The sequence below is a fragment of the Chiloscyllium plagiosum genome, unplaced genomic scaffold, assembly GCF_037043375.1.
Source record: "Chiloscyllium plagiosum isolate Xiang-an unplaced genomic scaffold, Cpla_swu_hap1 HiC_scaffold_2, whole genome shotgun sequence".
In the NCBI taxonomy this organism is placed as follows: Eukaryota; Metazoa; Chordata; class Chondrichthyes; order Orectolobiformes; family Hemiscylliidae; genus Chiloscyllium; species Chiloscyllium plagiosum.
In genome coordinates, this window is record NW_028270140.1 from 121961305 (window position 1) to 121981673 (window position 20369).

Sequence of the window (20369 nt, forward strand, 5' to 3'; positions counted from 1 at the left end):
AGTATTTCCATTCTAATATTTTTTCTGCTGTTTGACAAGGTATTTGCCAAAACTTGCTTCTACAGCCGCAACTCATCCCTTGGTGACTGCCTCCGACTCAGACATCCCACGTGGATTCCAAATGAAGTTTCATCCTTCGTGTTTTAAATCCATCCAGGATCACAGGTTTCTCCGTGATGTACAATGCCCCTTAGAGAGCAGCTCTCACCACTTTCTGAGATCTACAGTGCCATACATCGCCATATACAAACCCTTAAACTCTCTTTACATTGCCCCACACTGGCTCAGAGCTGTCCAGTTCCATTCCATCCTCTGGCTCATTCAATAGCCTAACAAGAAACTTTTTCTTTTCCTTTCAGACTTTAAGGAACAAGTCAGAGGCACCTGGGATGCCCTGTATACCCTGTCTAAACACGCTATGATCTATATGTCGTTGTATGTTATGATCTGCCTGTACTGTTCGCAAAAGAAAACCTTTTACTGCACTTAGGTACATGTGACAACAAGAAATAAATCAAATCAAATCAGTAACCATTTTATGAGTGAGTTTTATATCCAGTTTGAAAAGGAGAATATTGGATCTAAGACCGGCATTTTAAATGTAAATAAGGGCTTAGATCAAGTCTACAGAATTCTTAAGGGGGTGGGTGAGCAGCCAGAATTTGTGGTACACATCGGTACCAATGACATGGGTAGGGAAAGGGATGAGGACCTGAAAAGTGAATGTAGGGTGTTAGGGTGGATGCTAAAAGACAGGACGAGCAGAGTAGTAATCACAAGAATGCTACCGGTGCCACGGGCTACTGAGGCTGGGAACAGAGAGTGAGTGCAGCTGAATACATGGCTGCAGAGCTGGTGTAGGAGGGAGGGATTCAGCTATGTGGATCATTGAGATACCTTATGGGAGGACGGGTTGCACCTGAAATGGAAGGGTACCAATATCCTGAGTGGGAGGTTTGCAAGAGCTCTTCAGGAGGGTGAAAATTAGTTGGGTAGGGGGATGGGAACCGGGGTTATGGATCAAAGGATGGGGTAGCTGGTGAACAGGCAGATACAGCATGCAGAGAGTCTGTGAGGAAGGATAGACAGTTGACAGGGCAAAGTTGCAGTCATTGTGTTGGGTTGAAGTGTGTCTGTTTTATCGCAATAAGTGTCAGGAATAAGGATGATGAACTTAGAGCATGGATCAGTACTTAGAGCTATGATGTTGGGGCCATTACGGAGACTTGAATATCACAGGGACAGGAATGGTTGTTGGATAATCTAGGGTTTAGATGTTTCAATAGGAAGAGAGAGGGAGGTAAAAATGGTGGGGGAGTGGTATTGCTAATCAGTGATAGTATCAAAGCTGTAGAAGGAAGATCTTTGAGGAGGATTTGTCCACTGAGTCAGTATGGGTAGAAGTCAGGAACAGGAAAGGAGTAGTCACTTTACTGGAAGCTGCATATAGACACCCCCAATAGCAACAGAGACACGGAGAAACAGATTGGGAGACAGATTTTGGAAAGGTGCAGGGGTGGCACGATGGCTCAGTGGTTAGCAGTGCTGCCTCACAGCACCAGGGACCCGGGTTCAATTCCCACCTCGGGCAATTGTCTGTGTGGTGTTGGCACATTCTCCCCATGTCTGCGTGGGTTTCCTTCGGGTGCTCCAGTTTCCTCCCACAATCCAAAGATGTGCAGGTTAGGTGAATTGGCCATATTAAATTGCCTGTAGTGTAAGTATTAGGTGCATTAGTCAGGGGTAAATGTAGGGGAATGGGTCTGGGTGGGTTGCTCTTCGGAGGATCGGTGTGAACTTGTTGGGCCTGTTTCCACACTGTAAGTAACTAATCTAATGTAACAGGGTTGTTGTCATGGGTGATTTCAACTTCCTAAATATTGATTGGAATTCTCCTTAGTGCAAGTAGTTTGGGTGGAGCAGATTTTGTCAGGTGTGTCCAGGAAGGATTCCTGACTCAATAAGTAGATAGGCTGACTAGAGGGGAAGTCATATTAGATTTGGTGCTTGGCAACAAATCAGGTCAGGTGTCAGATCGCTCGGTAGGAGAGCATTTCAGTGATAGAGATCACACACCCCCTGACATTTACTATAGTCATGGAGAGGGATAGGAGCAGATGGTATGGGAAAGAATTTAATTAGGGAAGGGGGAATTGCTGTGTTATTAGGCAGGAACCGTGAAGCATAAATTGGGAACAGATATTCTCAGGGAAATGCATGACAGAAATATGGAGGTTGTTTAGGGCTGTGAGCGCTGGATAGATTGGTTCACTGAGGCAAGGAAGGGTTGGTAGAGTGAAGGAACTTTGAATGACAAGAGATGTGGAATATCTAGTCAAGAGGAAGGAGTCAGCTTACTTGAGGTTAAGGAAGCAAGTATCAGACAGGGTTCTAGAGAATTACAAGGTAGTCAGGAAGGAACTGAAGGATGGATTTAGGAAACTGAGAAGGGGACAAGAAAAAGCCATGGTGTGTAAGATTAAGGAAAACTCCAAGGCATTCTACACTTATATGAGGAACAAGAGAATGGGCAGAGAGAGGGTAGTGTTGATCAGGGAGGCAACTTTTACCTGGAGTCAGAAGAGGTAGGGGAGGTCCTTGATGAATACTTTGCTTCAGTATTCACTAGTGAGAGGGACCTTGTCACTTGTGAGGACAGCATGAAACAAGCTGATATGCTCGAACAGGTTGATGATAAGAAGGAGGATGTGCTGGAAATTTTGAAAAACATGAGGATAGATAAGTCCCCTGGGCAAGAAGGGATATTCCCAAGGTTACTATGAGAAGCGAGGGAAAGAGATTGCTGCGCCTTTGGCGATGATCTTTGTGTCCTCACAGTCCATGGGAGTAGTACCAGATAATTGGAGGGTAGTAAATGTTGTTTCCTTGTTCAAGAAAGGGAATAGGGATAACCCTGGGAATTTCAGATCAGTCAGTCTTATGTCGGTGGAGAGGATTCTGAGAGACAGAATTTATGATTATTTGGAAAAGCATAGTTTGATTAGAGATAGTCAGCATGGTTTTGTGAGGGGGGAGGTCTTGCCTCACATGCCTTATTGAATTCTTTGAGGATGTGACAAAACACATTGATGAAGATAGAGCAGTGGATGTGATGTATATGGAGTTTAGCAAGATATTTGATAAGGTCCCCCATGGTAGGCTCATTCAGAAAGTAAGGAGGCATGGGATACAGGGAAATCTGACTGTCTGGATACAGAATTGGCAAGCCCATAGAAGACATATGGTGGTAGTAGGTGGAAAATATTCAGCCTAGAGCTTGGTGACCAGTGATGTTCCACAGGGATCTGTTCTGGGACCTCTGCTCTTTGTGATTTTTAGAAATGACTTGGATGAGGAAGTAGAAGGATGGATTAGTAATTTTGCCAATGACAGGAACATTGGTGGAGTTGTGGATATTGTGGAGAGCTGTTGTATATTGCAACGGGACATTGCCAGGATGCCGAGCTGGGCTGAGAATTGGCAGATGGAGTTCAACCTGGAAAAGTGTGAAGTGATTCATTTTGGAAGGTTGAATTTGAATGCAGATTACAGGGCTAAAGGCAGGATTCTTGGCAGTGTGGAGGAATGGAGGGATCTTGGGGTCCACATCCATAGATCCCTCAAAGTTGCCACCCAAGCTGATAGGATTATTAAAAAGGTGTATGATGTGTTGGCTTTCTTTAGCAGGGGGATTGAGTTTAAGAGCCGTGAAGTTATGCTGCAGCTTTATAACGCCCTGGTTTGACCACACTGGAATATTGTGTTCACTTCTGGTCACCTCATTATAGAAAGGATGTGGAAGCTTTAGAAGGGTGCAGAGAAGACTTACCAAGATGCTGACTGGACTGGGAGGCATATCTTATGATGAAAAGTTGAGGAAGCTTGGACTTTTCTCATTGGAGCAAAGAAGGATGACAGGTGACTTGATACAGGTGTACAAGATGATGAGAGGGATAGGTAGAGTGGATAGTCAGAGACATTTTCCCAGGGCGGAAATGGCTATCATGAGGGGGCATAACTTTAAGGTGATTGGAGGAAGGTTTAGGGGAAATGTCAGAGGCAGGTTCTTTACACAGAGGGTGGTGGGTGCATAGAATGCACTGCCAGTAGTGGTAGCAGAGCCAGATACATTAGGGACATTTAAGTGATTCTTGGATAGGCACATGAATGATAGTAAACTGCAGGGTATGTAGGTTAGTTTGATCTTAGAGTAGGATAAGAGGTCAGCACAATGGCGAGAGCTGAAGGGCCTGAACTGTGCTGCACTGTCCTATGTGCAAACCAGAAAGCTAAACTAGCTGAAGTGAACTGGTATGCTAGGCTAGAGTTAAGAATAATGTAGATAATAGTGCCAAGCAGTTAACTGGATATTTCAGAACACTCAGAATGTGTATGTTCTTACTATGAAGAAAATCATCTCAAGGGTGTACTCCTCACAATCCATGGTTAGCTAAAGAAGTTGGGAAAAGGAGAAAATGTTACAGTTGATCATTACAGAGATTATAGCTGTGCACTTAGAAAAACTCAAGGTAATCAGGAAAAGTAAGCTTGGTTTCATCAAAGGAAAATCATGTTTAACCAATTAATTTTAGTTATTTGAAGAAATTATGGACACTGTGGGTAAAGGGTGCCTGTAGATATAGTGTACTTTACTTTTTTAGAAGGTGTTTGTTAAGATGTCACATCAAAGGTTGTTGTGGAAAATAAAATCTCATGGTACGAAGGTAACATATTATGGATAGAAGATTGGCTGACAGGCAGAAAGCAAATAGAATACATCCCTGTTTCTTAGTCTGATTAGAAGGATTTTGCCAAGTAGAATCCCACCAATGAGTTTGAGATTTCAATTTTCAAAATTTCCATCAATGACTTAGATGAGGGTACAAAAGCTTCATAGTTAAATTTACAGATAATATTAAGATAGATAGGAAAGGATGTTATGAAGAAGGCAAAAGGAGGTTGCTGATTGATGTAGTTAGATTAAGTGAGTGTGCAAAAATTTGGCAGATAGAATATAAAGTGGAAAAATATGAAGTTGGTCATTTTTAAAGGAAAAATGAAATGGAGAATGGCTGTGGAATTCTGAGATGCAGAGTGAGTTAAGTCTTCTAATGCAAGAGTAACAAAACGTTAGTGTGCAGCTGCAGCATGTAATCAAGATGTCTAATGGGATGCTATCCTTTATTAGAAAAGAAATCAAACAAAAAAACAAGGACTTTATGTTTCAGTTACATAGAGTACTGGTGGACCACATCTCGAATACTGTGCGGTACTGGTCTCCTTATTAAAGGAGGGATGTAAATGCATCAGATATGGTTCAGAGAAGGTTTATTTAATTGATACCTGGAATTAATGGATTGTCTTATGATACAGATTGGACTGGTTGAGCTTGTTTCCACTGGAGTTTAGAAGAGTGGGGTGTGACTTGATTCAACTGTATATGATCCTGAATGGTCTTGACCAGGTGAACATGTAAAGGATGATTTCTTATGGATAAGGTCAGATGAGGAGATTTTTTTTCCTCAGAGATTCTTAAGACTTAGGAATTCTCTTCTTCCGAAGGTGGTAAAAGAGAGATCATTAAGTACTTTTATGGCAGAAATGTATATATTCTTGGTATGCAAGGGAATCAAAGATAGACATAAATGTGGAATTTGAATATGAACATATTAGCTGTGATCTTATTGTATGGTGGAGCATGCTCAAGGGCTGAAAAGTCTACTTCTGCTCCAATTTGTATTTTTAAATGAAACTACTACCTTTAGTTCAGGAATATGGGAATAGGTGACACAGGTCTTTGAGAACAGAAATTTGAAAACACTTTTCTACAAAGAGTTGTAAAAGTTTGGAATTCTCTTCTTAAAATGTCAGTTGACTCTAGATTAATACTTCATTTTAAACCTGAGATTGGTAGATTTTTGTAACATTAGTTCTTCAAAGACATGAAGCAAAATAACATTGTTGCATGTTAAAACTTGCCTGAAGGGCTAACTGGCCTACCCTGTTACAATGTTTTGGTAAATGTATTTTAAATTGCATTTATTTTGACCTTAAGACTACTGCAAGTGTTTTGCTGACACTATGTGTAAGACTGTAAAGTTGGTAATAAAGTTAATACACACCATCATCAGAGTTCAAGTTAGTTTCAAATTATTCATTTAGTAAGCCAATATGTTCCACTGGAAACAGTAATCTCCTTGGAAATTAGCGTAAATTAGAATCAGTTATTGATTCCCACATCTATCTCCGTTCTCATTTGAACATCACAGGGCTTTACTACAATAAAGTAAAATCATTTTATAATTGAAACATTTGAAGTTGGGTGGTGGTGTGGGAGAAGATAATGGGCACACCGAACAATGTAAGATTGCTGTTAAAAAAAACAATACTAATGGCAGATAGTTGAACCTTGTCGGTTACATGCAGGGCCACAATTCTGAATCTATCATGGAAATCACATTCTAGGATGTTAAAGATGTGACACAAAGAACGATGGTTCTCTTGGGCCAGAGGAAGTAGTTTATTTTCGAATAACCAATATTTGCATGCTAGAGATATTTTAATATGTTTTTGACTGTTATGATTCCTTTCATCTTTTGGATGGTTGTAGTTCTAAACATCAGTATAACAATACATGGCAGACATAAACCAAAGGTTGAATTTTACACTCAGCAAGAACTGAAACATTTCATTCATTTGTGATTTTGGCAAATTCAATGAATATTGCAGGTTGATTGTGTTTTTTCTCTCTAAATAAGTCTGTGATAAAGTAAATCGTAAACAAGCTTCAATAATCAATCAATTTCTATTCATGAGTCAGTCAGTTAATGATCTTAATGAGGTAGTAATTTGTGCCATGACCTCTTTAAGTAAAAGTTCTGAAGAAAAATTGATGTAAAAAATATAACTGTAAATACAATGCTTTGGGGGAAACTGAGATGGAGCTGCTGATTGATGAGTTGTGAAGTGCTGTCAAACAAGTTTTAGCAACATGAAATATGACCTGCAGCTAAGGATTATCCATCAGCCTATTTTGAAAAAGCTATTAATACAGTCTCAACTGAAAAAAGCCTACAGTAATAGCTAAACAGTGCTAAATAATCCACAATGAGTAGGCTATATGGAAGCACAATGATTTTACCTTTGAGGCATTTAATTTTGAATCTTGCTCAAACAGTGTAGAGATCTTAAATAAAATGTTATAAAAGTTTACAATTCCCCAAACTCAAGAGAGGATTGGATCCCCAAAATGTGTATGTTATTATTGGGTAGCGAGGAATAGAAACAGTGTCTTACCGCAGAATTCACAACTGCAAACAGAAGCTGAAACTCAAATATAATGCACCAACTCCCACCCTACACTCCTTCAAGTTCAATCTGCCCTTCAATCACCATGGCAAGAGCTTGGAGAAGACAAAGAAGAACTCTTTAATTGTACCACTGCTATCAATCTGGAAGTAACCATACTGACAAATAAAGTTTCTTCCCACTGATACAAAAGCAAAATATTCCAGACATTGGAAATCTTAAAATAAAATAAAACCAAAGTCTTATTTATCAAGCACATGATTGATATGCCCGATGCTGAACTCCTCTTTCATGTCAGCTCACCATAACCCTCAATTAATGCTCCCTTGGCTGCTCCAAAATTCTGCACATGATGATTGGTGTTAGGATGTGGACGCAGTTCCCAACATTTTGAGGTATTTTTGAGATTTTGTTTGAGGAATTTTAGGTGTTGGAGATGATTTCCTCGAATTCCAGAGCAGCAATTTCTGTTTTATATGCTGTTACATTGTTTTGGAACTTTGGGGAAAAATAGTCAAAACAACAGCACTTTTAAAAGCGAGAAAGACAGACAGGGTGGCACAGTGGTTAGCACTGCTGCCTCACAGCGCCAAAGACCCGGGTTCAATTCCCGTCTCGGGCAACTGTCTGTCTGGAGTTTGCACATTCTCCCCGTGTCTGTGTGGGTTTCCTTCAGGTGCTCCGGTTTCCTCCCACAATCCAAAGATGTGCAGGTTAGGTGAATTGGCCATGCTAAGTTGCTCATAGTATTAGGTGAAGGGGTAAATGTAAGGGAATGGGTCTGGGTGGGTTGCTCTTCGGAGGGTTAGTGTGGACTTGTTGGGCTGAAGGGCCTGTTTCCACACTGTAAGTAATCTAATCTAAATACAAAGGCAGTGAGTACATGGTCTGTAAGAGAAGGAAAGAAATCATACTGTGAACTGACACCACAGTGAATCTGCGCAGTTACTGCCTTTACTGTTTGAATTCATGTGTCACTGGACATCGGAGTGCATCTACTTAACAAACTGAAATTCACAACTGATCTTGGAGGAACCTGTTTGGGAGAGGTTGTAAATCTACAATAGTGAGTAGAGTGGGTTCTTTCTTGATTGTATGTTTTGATTGGGAACTGTCTCTTGATTAAAATTGAAAACTATAAGCCATAACTATTAAGATAGCCTGGAGCAATGTTTTGTAGAGCAATAAGACGATGCTATTTTCTTCTTTGTCTTCTCCAAGCTCTTGCCATGGTGATTGGAAGGTGCAAAATGGCCTTTAGTGGAGTGATATGCTCTTCTTGTTGGATGTGGGGGTTTTGAGAGAATTTATGGGTTACTCAGGGTTATATTGGCAATAAATGTCATTGGCTGCGAATCCTGTCAGATCAAATGGATTGGTTGGAGTGACAGTTAGAGGCAATGAGGAATTTACAAGAGCAATGGATGGCAGTTATAGGGACAGAGAAAAGCCACAGGTACAATTAGGTAGATGGGTTAACTCCAAGAAAGATAGATAGTACAGGAGTCTTCAGCAGCTATCCCCATTTCAAACAAGTATGCTGTTTTGGAAAATGTAGGGGATGATGCACTTTCAGGGGAATGTAGAATAAACAGCCAAGTTTCTGGTATCAAGACAAGCTCTAATGGAATTAGGGGTACATCAGGTTCCAAGCGATCAGGTGTGTTAGGGGACTCTCTAGTCAGATGCACAGACAGACATTTCTGTGGCCAGCAGCGAAGAATCAGAATGGTGTGTTGTGTCTCTGATGCCAGTATCAAGGATGTCTCAGAGAGGGTGAAGAATGTTCTCAAAGGGGAGAGAGGCCAGCAGGAGGTCATTGTACACATTGGAACCAATGATATAGGAAAGGAAAAGGTGGAGATTCTGAAGGGAGATTACAGAGAGTTAGGCAGGAATTTAAAAAGGAGATCCTCGAGGGTAGTAATATCTGGATTACTCCTGGTGCTACAAGCTAGTAAGGGTAGAAACAGGAGGATAGAGCAGATGAATGCATGGCTGAGGAGCTGGTGTATGGGAGAAGGATTCACATTTTTGGATCACTGGAATCTCTTCTGGGGTAGAGGTGACCTGTACAAGAAGGACAGATTGCACCTAAATTGGAAGGGGACTAATATACTGGCAGGGAGATTTGATAGAGCTGCTCAGGAGGATTTAAACCAGTAAGGAGTAGGGAAGGGAACCAGGGAGACACTGAGGAAAGAGATCAATCAGAGACTGGTACAGTTAAGAAAAGTGAGTTAAACAGTCAGGGCAGGCAGGGACAAGGTAGGTCTAATAAATTAAACTGCATTTATTTCAATGCAAGGGGCCTAACAGGGAAGGCAGATGAACTCAGGGCGTGGTTAGGAACATGGGACTGGGATACCATAGCAATTACAGGAATGTAGCTCAGGGATGGGCAGAACTGGCAGCTTAATGTTCCAGGATACACATGCGATTGGAAGGATAGAAAGGGAGGCAAGAGAGGAGGGGGAGTGGCATTTTTGATAAGGGATAGCATTGCAGCAGTACTTAGGGAGGATATTCCTGGGAATACATCCAGGGGAGTTATTTGGGTGGAACTGAGAAATAAGAAAGGGATGAACACCGTATTGAGATTGTATAATGGACTCCCTAACAGTCAGCAGGAAATTGAGAAACAAATTTGTAAGGAAATTTCAGTTATCTGTAAGAATAATAGGGTGGTTATGGTAGGGGATTTTAACTTTCCAAACATTGACTGGGACTGCCATAGTGTTAAAGATTTAGATGGAGAGGAATTTGTTAAGTGTGTACAAGAAAATTTTCTGAATCAGTATGTGGATGTTTATACTAGAGAAGTTGCAAACTTGACCTTCTCTAGGAAATAAGGCAGGGCAGGTGACTGAGGTGTCAGTGGGGGAGCATTTTGGGACCAGCAACCATAATTCTATTAGTTTTAAAATTGTGATGGCAAAGGATAGACCAGGTCTAACAGTTGAAGTTCTAAATTGGAGGAAAGCTAATTTTGATGGTATTAGGCAAGAACTTTTAAAAGCTGATGGGGGGCAGATGTTCACAGGTAAAGGGATGGCTGGAAAATGGGAAACCTTCAGAAATGAGATGAGAGTCCAGAGAAAGTATATTCCTGTTGGGTGAAAGGAAAGGCTGGTAGGTGTAGGGAATGCTGGATGACTAGAGAAATTGAGGGTTTGGTTAAGAAAAAGAAGGAAGTATATGTCAGGTATAGACAGGAGAGATTGAGTGAATCCTTTTTTTTAAATAAATTTTTATTAAAAAGAAGAAAATTGTTATCTTTTGAATATTACAACAAATACAAAACCAAATGATTCAAACCATTATTAAAAAAACAAAACAGCTAATTACATAAATAAATACTAATAACAAAGTTACAAAATGAAAATCTTAACAATAATAATAATGATAACAACCGTAACACAACTCAGCAAAACAAAGCAATACCTCAAGTGGTAAGGGCGTGGAATGCCCTACCTGCTAATGTAGTCAACTCAGCCACATTAGGGAGATTTAAACAATCCTTAGATAAGCACATGGATGATTTTGGGATAGTGTAGAGGGAGGAGCTGAGAATAGTTCATAGGTTGGCGCAACATTGAGGGCCGAAGGGCCTGTTCTGCGCTGTATTGTTCTATGTTCTAAGCCTCGATCATTGAGCGCATAAGTTTATACATATTCATATGCTTGTAGTTCCTCCCTTCTGGATACCAAACCCATTACTTGGAATTGCTGTGGCTATATAAAGGCTCTTATTAGTGTGGCGGACAAATCAGGGCAGGACTTATACATTTAATGGTAAGGTCCTTGGGAGTGTTGCTGAACAAAGAGATCTTGGAGTGCAGGTTCATAGCTCCTTGAAAGTAGAGTCACAGGTAAATAGGATAGTGAAGAAGGCATTTTGTATGCTTTCCTTTATTGGTCAGAGCATTGAGTATAGGAGTTGGGAGGTCATATTGCAGCTGTACAGAATGTTGGTTAGGCCACTTTTAGAATATTGCATGCAATTCTGTTCTCCTTCCTATTGGAAGGATGTTGTGAAACTTGAAAGGGTTCAGAAAAGATTTACAAGAATGTTGCCAGGATGGAGGATTTGAGCTACAGGGAGAGGTTGAATAGACTGGGTCTATTTTTCCTGGAGCATCGGAGGCTGAGGGGTTTATAAAATCATGAGGGCCATGGATAGGATAAATAGGCAAGGTCTTTTCCCTGGGTTGGGGAAGTCAAGAACTAGAGGGCATAGGTTTAGGGTGAGAGGGGAAAGATATAAAAGAGACCAAAGTGGCAACTTTTTCATGCAGATTGTGGTGCATGTATGGAATGAGCTGCCAGAGGAAATGGTGGAGTCTGATACAATTGCTACATTTAAAAGGTATCTGGATGGGTATATGAATAGGAATGGTTTAGTGGGGTATGGGCCAAGTGCTGGCAAATGGGGCTAGATTAGGTTGGGATATCTGATGGGAACGGACGAGTTGGACCGAAGGGTCTGTTTTCTTGCTGTACATCTCTATGATTCTATTTCTGTCATGTACAGGACGCAGAGACCCATGCAGCCAGGTAGAAAATTAGAGGGAATGGTGCCTTCAGCTTCCTGATACTTCCCCCTGTTAGCACTTTGCTTATCTTTTATCTTTGGAATATTTATAGTGTCTTCCACCAAGCAGACTTATGCAAAATATTTGCCATTTAGGGTGTAGGTTTGCTCGCTGAGCTGTAGGTTTGACATTTCATTACCTGGCTAGGTAACATCATCAGTGGCAACCTCCAAGTGAAATGAAGCTGTTGTCTCCTGCTTCCTATTTATATGTTTGTCCTGGATGGGGTTCCTGGGGTTTGTGGTGATGTAATTTCCTGTTTGTTTTCTGAGGGGTTGATAGATGGTATCTAGATCTATGTGTTTGTTTATGGCATTGTGGTTGGAGTGCCAGGCCTCTAGGAATTCTCTGGCATGTCTTTGCTTAGCCTGTCCCAGGATAGATGTGTTGTCCCAGTCGAAATGGTGGTTTTTTTCATCCGTGTGTAAGGCGACGAGGGAGAGGGGGTCGTGTCTTTTTGTGGCTAGCTGGTGTTCGTGTATCCTGGTGGCTAACTTTCTTCCTGTTTGTCCTATGTAGTGTTTGTGGCAGTCCTTGCATGGAATTTTGTAAACGACGTTGGTTTTGTCCATGGGTTGTCATGGGTCTTTTAAGTTTGTTAGTTTTTGTTTGATAGTGTTGGTGGGTTTGTGTGCTACTAGGATTCCGAGGGGTCTTAGTAGTCTGGCTGTCATTTCTGAAACTTCTTTGATGTATGGTAAGGTGGTTAGGGTTTCTGGCTGTGTTTGGTCTGCTTGTCGTGGTTTGTTCTTGAGGAATCTGCAGACTGTATTTTTTTGAGTATCCGTTCTTCTTGAATATGTTGTATAGGTGGTTCTCCTCTGTTTTCTGAAGTTCGTCTGTGCTGCAGTGTGTGGTGGCTCGTTGGAATAGTGTTCTGATACAGCTTCGTTTGTGTGTGTTGGGATGGTTGCTGGTGTAGTTAAGTATTTGGCCAGTGTTTGTTGATTTTCTGTATATGCAGGTTTGTAGTTCTCCGTTGTCCTTTTTTTCGACTGTGACGTCCAGGAATGCGAGTTTGTTGTTGGTTTCTTCCTCCTTGGTGAACTTTATGCCTGTGAGGGTGTTGTTGATGATGTTAAATGTCTCTTCTATCTTGTTTCATTTTGTGATGACAAAGGTGTCATCTACGTAGCAGACCCAGATTTTTGGTTTGATGGTTGGTAGGGCTGTTTGTTCTAGTCTTTGCATTACTGCTTCTGCTATGAATCCTGATAGCGGAGATCCCATGGGTGTGCTGTTGGTTTGTTTGTAGATTATGCAAAGGATAATCCCATCCAGGACAAACATATAAATAGAAAGCAGGAGACAACAGCTTCGCTTCACTTGGAGGTCACCGCTGATGATGTTACCTAGCCAGGTAATGAAATATCTGGATATCAAACCTACAGCTCAGCGAGCAAACCTACACTCTAAACCTCAATCTGAGCTACAAACCTTCACAAACCTTGCATATTTGCCATTTCTCTGCTCTTCATTATTTATTCCCAACTTGCATCCCCCAAGTTTCCCAACCTTAGTTTAGCTACTCTCTTGCTTTTTGTGTATTCGTGGAAGCTTTTGCTGTTTGTTTTATATTTCTTGACAACTTACTTACTTAATCAATGTTTTCCCTCCTTAACAGCTTTTCAGGCATCCACCTCTGGTTCCTCAAACATTTCCAGTCCTTTGGCATTATATTTCTGGTTTTGCCACTTTTAGTCTTTGACTGGATACTTACTCTCCTTGACCACATTTAGTAACCATAGTTGCTTCATCCTTCTCATCAAGTCCTTCATTTGGACCCAAATATTATTCGCTGAACGTTATTGAAATACTTGCTTAGAAGTTTGTCATTGCTTATCCACTGGCTTTCTTTTAAGTTTACTTTCTCAGACAATTTTAAACAATTACATCTTCATACCTTAATAATTGTCAAACATAGAATATAGAACAGTAGAGTACAGTCCAGGCCCTTCAGCCCTCGATGCTGTGCCGACCTCTTACCTTACTTTAAAATCAGATAACCTACATACCCTTCATTTTGCTATCATCCATGTGCCTATCCAAGAGTTGCTTAAATGTCTCTAATGTATCTGACTCTACTACCATTGCTGGTAGTGCATTCCATGCACCCACCATCCTCTGTGTAAAGAATCTACATCTGACATCTCCCCTAGACCTTCCTCCAATCACCATAAGATTGTGTCCACTCATGATAACTATTTCCGCCCTGGGGAAAAGTCTTTGTCTATTCACTCTATCTATGCCCCTCATCATCTGTACACCTCTATTAAGTCACCTCTCATCCTTTTTCGCTCCAATAAGAAAAGCCCTAGCTACCTCAACCTTTCTTCACAAGACATGCCCTCAAATCTAGGAAGCATCCTGGTAAATCTCCTCAGCACCTTCTCTAAAGCGTCCACATCCTTCCTTTAATGATGTGACCAGAACTGAACACAATATTCCAAATGTGGTCTAACCAGGAGTTTATGAAGCTGCAGCATAACCTCATGTCTCTTCAACTCAATCCCCCTAATGAAAGCCAACACACCATATGCCTTCTTAAGAACCCTATCAGCTTGGGTGGTAACTTTGAGCAATCTATGGATATGGACTCCAAGGTCCCTCTGTTCCTCCACACTGCCAAGAATCCTGCCTTTAGCCCATTAATCTGCATTCAAGTTCAACCTTCCAATATGAATCACTTCACACACTTCCAGATTGAACTCCATCTGCTACTTCTCAGTTTAGCTCTGCATCGTGTCAATGTCCCATTGCAACTTACAACAACCCTCCACACTATCCACAACTCCACCAATGTTCCTGTCATCGGCAAACTTACTAACCCATCCTTCTACTTCCTTATCCAAGTCATTTATAAAAATCATAAAGAGTAGAGGTCTGAGAACAGATCCCTGCAGAACACGACTGGTCACCAAGCTCCAGGTTGAATACTTTCCATCTACTACCACCATCTATCTTTCTGTGGACCAGCCAATTCTGTATCCAGACAGCTAAATTTCCCTGTATCCCATGCCTCCTTACTTTCTGAATCAGCCTACCTTGGGGAACCTTATCAAATGCCTTAAAATCCATACACACCACATCCATTGCTCTATCTTCATCAATGTCTTTTGTCACATCCTCAAAGAGTTCAATAAGGCTTGTGAAGTATGGCTTCCCCCCTCACCCCCCTCCCCCGCCCCCCTCACAAAGTCATGCTGACTATCTCTAATCAAACTATGCTTTTCCAAATAATCATAAATTCTGTCTCTCAGAATCCCCTCCAATAATTTGCCCACTACCGATATAAAACTGACTGATTTGTAATTCCCAGAGTTATCCCTATTCCCTTTCTTGAACAAGGAAACACATTTGCCACCCTCCAATCATCTGGCACTCCTCCCATGGACAGTGAAGATGCAAACATAATTGCCAAAGGTGCAGCAATCGCTTCCCTCGCTTCCTGTAGTAACCTTGGGTATATCCCGTCTGGGTCAAGATTAGAGTGGTGCTGGAAAAGCACAGCAGGTCAGGCAGCATCCGAGTAGCAGGAAAATCAATGTTTTGGGCAAAAGCCCTTCGTCAGGAAAGCCATTCCTTTTGTCTGAAACATCAATTTTCCTGCTCCTCGGATGCTGCTTAACCAGCTGTGCTTTTCCAGCACCACTCTGTTCTTGACTCTGATCTCCAGCATCTGCAGTACTCACTTTCGCCTATATCCCATCTGGCCCAGGGGACTTATCTAACCTCATCTTTTTCAACATTTCCAGCACATTCTCCTTCTTAACATCAACCTGTTTGAGCATATCAGCCTGTTTCACGCTGTTCTCATAAGCGACACAGCAGAGAGCGGCGCAAGCTGGGCAGAAGTGAAGTTGGAGCGCAGAGCTGGTCGGGATGGTAAGTGATTGATATTTGAGTGGGTGTGTTCTAGACCCTAGGCCCTACAAAGTAGAGCCTCCCTCCCATCCTCCTCCTCTAACCTAACTTTAAAGTCCACAGTTAAGCTACTCAGTGTTCTTGTTTCGTAGACTAAGTGTAGAGTAATGGCAGCGCAGGCAGTGGAATGTTCCTCCTGCAGGATGTTTGAGGTAGGGGTGACCACCGATGCTCCTGCCGACTTCATCTGCAGGAAATGCAGTCAGATCCTGCTCCTCACAGAACGAGTTAGGGAACTGGAGCTGGAGTTGGATGAACTGAGGATTATTCGAGAGGCTGAGAGGGTGATAGATAGAAGCTACAGGGACATAGTTACGCCAGAGAACAGAGGTAGCTGGGTAACAGTTAGAGGTGGGAAGGGGAGGAAGCAGGCAGTGCAGGGATCCCCTGTGGTGGTTCCCCTCAACAATAAGTATACCGCTTTGGAATCTGTTGGGGGGGGGGGAAGGCCGAGCAGGGGTAAGCTGCAGTGACCGGGTCTCTGGTACGAGGTCCGGCTCTGAGGCTCAGAAGGGAAAGGGGGAGAGGAGGAGAGCGCTAGTTATAGGAGACTCTATAGTTAGAGGGACAGACAGGCGGTTCTGTGGACATGGGTGAGACTCTCGGACGGTTTGTTGCCTCCCGGGTGCCAGGGTCTTCAGAATCCTGTGCAGCCAGAAGTCGTGGTGCACGTTGCCACCAACGACATAGGTAGGAAGAGGGGTGGGGAGGTCATTCAGGAGCTCAGGGAGTTAGGCTGGAAGCTAAAAGCTAGGATGGACAGAGTCGTCATCTCTGGGTTGTTGCCGCTGCCATGAGACAGTGAGGCAAGGAATAGGGAGAGAGTGCAGTTGAATACATGGCTGCAAGGATGGTGTAGGAGGGAGGGCTTCAGGTATTTGGACAATTGGACTACATTCTGGGGAAGGTGGGATCTGTACAAGCAGGACGGGTTGCACCTGAACCAGAAGGGCACCAATATCCTGGGGGGTAGGTTTGCCAGCACTCTTCGGGGGGGTTTAAACTAATTTGGCAAGGGGATGGGATCCGGACTTGTAGTCCAGCAAGTAGGCTAGCTGTTTGTCAGGATGTCCAAGAATGTAGGAAGGCTATGGAGAAGGTAGCACTGACAGGGAATACTTGCGGACACAGAGATGGGTTCAAGTGTGTTTACTTCAACGCAAGGAGTATCAGAAATAAGGTGGGTGAACTTAAGGCGTGGATCGGTACCTGGGACTATGATGTTGTGGCCATCACGGAAACGTGGATAGAAGAGGGACAGGAATGGTTGTTGGAGGTTCCTGGTTACAGATGTTTCAGTAAGATTAGGGAGGGTGGTAAAAAAGGAGGGGGGGTGGCAATTAGAAATGGTATAACGGCTGCAGAAAGGCAATTTGAGGGGGATCTGCCTTTGGAGGTAGTATGGGCTGAAGTCAGAAATAGGAAAGGAGCAGTCACCTTGTTGGGTGTTTACTATAGGCCCCCCAATAGCAGCAGAGATGTGGAGAAACAGATTGGGAAACAGATTTTGGAGAGGTGCAGAAGCCACAGGGTAGTAGTCATGGGCGATTTCAACTTCCCAAATATTGATTGGAAGCTCTTTAGATCAAGTAGATTGGATGGGGCGGTGTTTGTGCAGTGTGTCCAGGAAGCTTTTCTAACGCAGTATGTAGATTGTCCGACCGGAGGGGAGGCCATATTGGATTTGGTACATGGTAACGAACCGGGACAAGTGATGGGCTTGTTAGTGGGTGAACATTTTGGTGATGGTGACCACAATCTGTGACTTTCACCTTGGTTATGGAGAGAGATAGGTGCGTGCAACAGGGCAGGTTTTACAATTGGGGGAAGGGTAAATATGATGCTGTAAGACAGGATCTGAGGAGCATAAGTTGGGAGCATAGACTTTCAGGGAAGGATGTCGTGGTAATGTGGAACCTTTTCAAGGAACAGATACAACATGTCCTTGATATGTATGTACCTGTCAGGCAGGAAAGAGATGGTCGTGTGAGGAAACCTTGGTTGACGAGGGAGGTTGAATGTCTTGTAAAGAGGAAGAAGGAGGCTTACATAAGGTTGAGGAAACAAGGTTCAGACAGAGCGTTGGAGAGATACAGGATAGCCAGAAGGGAGCTGAAGAAAGGGATTAGGAGAGCTAAGAGAGGGCATGAAAAATCTTTGGCGGATAGGATCAAGGATAATTCCAAGGCATTTTATGCGTATGTGAGAAACATGAGAATGACGAGAACGAGGGTAGGTCCGATCAAGGACAGTAGTGGGAGACTATGGAGTCGGAAGAGATAGGAGAGGTCTTAAATGAGTACTTTTCTTCAGTATTTACAAACGAGAGGGACCGTATTGTTGAAGAGGAGAGTGTGAAACGGACTGGTAAGCTAGAAGAGATACTTGTTAGGAAGGAAGATGTGTTGGGCATTTTGAACAACTTGAGGATAGACAAGTCTCCCGGGCCTGACGGGATATATCCTAGGATTATGTGGGAAGCAAGAGAGGAAATTGCAGGGCCGTTGGCAATGATCTTTTCGTCTTCACTGTCAACGGGGGTGGTACCAGGGGACTGGAGAGTGGCGAATGTTGTGCCCCTGTTCAAAAAAGGGAATAGGGATAACTCCAGGAATTATAGGCCAGTTAGTCTTACTTCGGTGGTAGGCAAAGTAATGGAAAGGGTACTGAGGGAGAGGATTTATGAGTATCTGGAAAGCCACTGCTTGATTAGGGACAGCCAGCACGGATTTGTGAAGGGTAGGTCTTGCCTTACAAGTCTTATTGAATTCTTTGAGAAGGTGACCAAGCATGTGGATGAGGGGAAAGTAGTGGATGTAGTGTACATGGATTTTAGTAAGGCATTTGATAAGGTTCCCCATGGTAGGCTTATGCGGAAAGTCAGGAGGCATGGGATAGAGGGAAATTTGGCCAGTTGGATAGAGAACTGGCTAACTGGTCGAAGTCAGCGAGTGGTGTAGATGGTAAATATTCAGCCTGGAGCCCAGTTACAAGTGGAGTTCCTCAGGGATAAGTTCTAGGTCCTCTGTTGTTTGTAATTTTTATTAATGACTTGGAAGAGGGAGTCGAAGGGTGGGTCAATAAATTTGCAGATGATACGAAGATTGGTGGTGTTGTGGATAGTGAGGAGGGCTGTTGTTGTCTGCAAAGAGACTTAGATATGATGCAGAGCTGGGCTGAGGAGTGGCAGATGGAGTTCAACCCTGTCAAGTGTGAGGTTGTCCATTTTGGAAGGACAAATAAGAATGCGGAATAGAGTTAACGGTAGGGTTCTTAGTAAGATGGAGGAGCAGAGGAATCTTGGGGTCTGTGCTCATAGATCTTTGAAAGTTGCCACTCAGGTGGATAGAGCTTGTAAGAAGGCCTATGGTGTATTAGCGTTCATTAGCAGAGGGATTGAATTCAAGAGTCGTGAAGTGATATTGCAGCTGTACAGGACCTTGGTTAGGCCACATTTGGAGTACTGTGTGCAGTTCTGGTCGCCTCACTTTAGGAAAGATGTGGAAGCTTTGGAGAGGGTGCAGAGAAGATTTACCAGGATGTTGCCTGGAATGGAGAATAGGTCGTACGAGGATAGGTTGAGAGTGCTCGGCCTTTTTTCATTGGAACGGCGAAGGATGAGGGGTGACTTGATAGAGGTTTATAAGATGATCAGAGGAATAGATAGAGTAGACAGTCAGAAACTTTTTCCCCGGGTACAACAGAGTGTTACAAGGGGACATAAATTTAAGGTGAAGGGTGGAAGGTATAGGGGGGATGTCAGGGGTAGGTTCTTTACCCAGAGAGTGGTGGGGGCATGGAATGCGCTGCCTGTGGGAGTGGCAGAGTCAGAATCATTGGTGACCTATAAGCGGCAATTGGATAGGTACATGGATGGGTGCTTAAGCTAGGACAAATGTTCGGCACAACATCGTGGGCCGAAGGGCCTGTTCTGTGCTGTATTGTTCTATGTTCTATGTTCTATGTTCTAAGGTCCCTCTCACTAGAGAATACTGAAGCAAAGTATTCATTAAGGACTGCCTACCTCCTGTGATTCCAGGCACAAGTTCCCTCCACTATGGAGGAGAAAGTGAGGTCTGCAGATGCTGGAGATCAAAGTTGAAACTTTATTGCTGGAACAGCACAGCAGGCCAGGCAGCATCCAGGGAACAGGAGATTCGACGTTTCGAGCACAGACCCTTCTTCAGGAATGAGCAGAGAGTGTTCAGCAGGAGAAGATAAAAGGTAGGGAGGAGGGACTTGGAGGAGGGGCGTTGGAAATGTGATAGGTGGAAAGAGGTCAAGGTGAGGGTGATAGGTCGGAGTAGGATGGAGGCGGAGAGGTCAAGAAGAAGACTGCAGGTCAGGAAGGCGGTGCCGGGCTGGAGGGATCCGGCTGAGACAAGGTGGGGGGAGGGGGGATGAAGAAACTGGTGAAGTCCAAGTTCATCCCCTGCGGTTGGAGGGTTCCCAGTCGGAAGATAAGACGCTCCTCCTCCGACCGTCGGGTTGTTGTGGTTTGGCGGTGGATGAGTCCAATGACCTGCATATCCTCGGTGGAGT

The 20369-nt window shown here is 43.2% G+C and overlaps 1 long non-coding RNA gene across 1 annotated transcript in view; it reads left to right on the forward strand.

Moving 5' to 3' along the window:
* Positions 1-19893, forward strand: part of LOC148151982 (uncharacterized) — a 116149-nt gene extending 96256 nt beyond the window's left edge. Inside the window, exons 2-3 of the long non-coding RNA XR_015759183.1 lie at positions 15659-15788; positions 19867-19893. This is a non-coding gene — a long non-coding RNA (uncharacterized LOC148151982). The remainder of the gene's footprint in view (positions 1-15658; positions 15789-19866) is intronic.
* The last annotated feature ends 476 nt before the right edge of the window (positions 19894-20369 follow it).